Below are 2253 nucleotides of genomic sequence, written 5' to 3'. Positions count from 1 at the left end.
TGCAGGCAGCCACAGTATTTGAGTATCAAATGTTGCTCCGAATCCTTGATACCCAACTTTGTGCGAAGGGTATGGAAAAGATTGGTGAACTCCGGCACGTCTTGGTCCCTTCCCTGCCGCAGCGTGGTCCACTTTATGTATTCATCCTCATAGCTTCCGACAGGGTAGTACTGCTCCTTGATGGCATCCCGGAACGAATCCCAGGTGGGTGCGGCTGAAAATAGTGAGCCAGTACTTTCATCCTTCTGCTCGCAGTAGGTTTCCCACCAGTCCTTGACGTGGGGGGCTGCTTTGAGAAGAGCAAAAACAATCTTTTCCCGACTCGAAAATTCATGAACAGAAAAATAACCCTCTAGCAGATTTAACCATTTATCTACGGCATCGGCGTCTATCTGACCCTCGAATATGGGGATTTCAAAATTAACTTGTACCTTAAAGGGTGTGGCGTTTCCAGAGGAGCTGCTGGAAGCCGATGCACCGCTTCTGGGTAGCCGCTGAAGGATCTGCGCAAAGCTGTCCATCATCGCGTTCCGTTGTCGCTCGAGCGCTTCTTCGAGCAAGATTTTGATGGGATCTCCTGCCCCCTCGTCTTTCTTCTCGTCCGCCATGGGAGGCCGTCGGGATTTGCGAGGCTGGTCTTGCAAAGGTTCAACCAGTTCAAGCCCTAACTCCTTATATCCCGACCTTGTTGGGGACATGCAAGGAAAAACATAGAAAAAGCAGACCGCTCTGATACCACTGATCCGGATTTAAACAAGAACGCAACAAATTACAGAGATAACCATATACACAAAGATGCAGCGGAAATAATACTTCATTTCATTAATGGAAAATACTGAAATATGCTTACAAACAGAAATGGAAATAAACTAGCTAGGGCAATGGTAGCTTATCTCTGAGAAGAGATGTGATGGCTACATGCCTCTGAACTAAGTTACAATGAGGCTCGAAGGCCTATTTATTGTTGAGAAACAATGGAAAAACCCTTAACATTCCAAAACCTAACCCTAGGAGATGAAACGCCAAACTGTGAGCCCCGTTTGGGGTAAGTTGGTACATCAACTTCCCGGGGTCGTAACTTTGGCATATGATCTCCGTTTGACGCGTACAATAGCTCATTAGAAAGATCTATCCGAGCACTATCATTGTTGGAACGGGCAACACAGTCCATTCCATGGATTCGTGTTGCCCCCGGATTCCCCAAAAAACGTCGTTTAGGGCCTCAAAACGGCTCTGGAAGTTCAGGACCCGAAAAACTGCTAAAAATAGTAAGTTGTGCTACAATTAAGGAAACTGAAAATGCTGAGAAAGACAATGGTGGGGGTCCAGGTGGACTTGGCAGGTGGCCACCAATATCCACCTGGATCACACGGCATTCAATAACTGTTAGTGTTTGGAGTTTTGTGAGCAACCCCAACACTGGTATGCTCTGCAACTTCTCGCATCCCTGAACATACAATCACTCCAAAGAGGTCAAATGTTCCAAACCTGGTATATCTTGTATCTCACGACATTCAATAACTTGTAATGTTTGGAGTTTCGTCAGCGACCCCAACGCTGATATGCTTTGCAACTTATCGCATCCTTTAACATACAAACACTCCAAAGAGGTTAAATGTTCCAAACCTGGTATCTCTCCTATCTCACCACATCCAATAACATTTAGTGTATGGAGTGTTGTGAGTGACCCCAATGTTGGTATGCTCTGCAGCTTCCTACATACCTGAACATACAACTTCGCCAAAGAGGTCAAATGTTCCAAACCTGATATCTCGTGTATCTCACGGCATTCATTAACTTTTAGTGTTTCTAGTTTTGTGAGCGACCCCAACGCTGATATGCTCTGCAACTTCTTGCGTCGCTTAACATACAACCACTCCAAAGAGGTCAAATGTTCCAAACCTGGTATATGTTGTATCTCACGGCATTCAATAACTTCTAGTGCTTAGAGTTTTGTGAGCGACCCCAATGCTGGTATGCTTTGCAACTTCTCGCATCCCTTAACATACAACCTCTCCAAAGAGGTCAAATGTTCCAAACATGGTATCTCTAGTATCTCACCGCATTCAACCTCTAGTGTATGGAGGTTTGTGAGCAACCCCAACGCTGGTATGCTCTGCAACTTCCCGCATCTCTGAACATACAACATCTCCAAAGAGGTCAAATGTTCCAACCCTGGTATCTCTTGTATCTCACTACAGTGAATAAATAGATTTTGGAGCTTTACGAGCTTCCACAACAGTGGTATGCTTT

Source organism: Pinus tabuliformis, chromosome 1_1 (assembly GCF_031772625.1).
Source record: "Pinus tabuliformis cultivar Carrire ecotype Pingquan chromosome 1_1, CPIR1, whole genome shotgun sequence".
NCBI lineage: Eukaryota > Viridiplantae > Streptophyta > Pinopsida > Pinales > Pinaceae > Pinus > Pinus tabuliformis.
Note: the sequence above shows the minus strand (reverse complement) of the source record.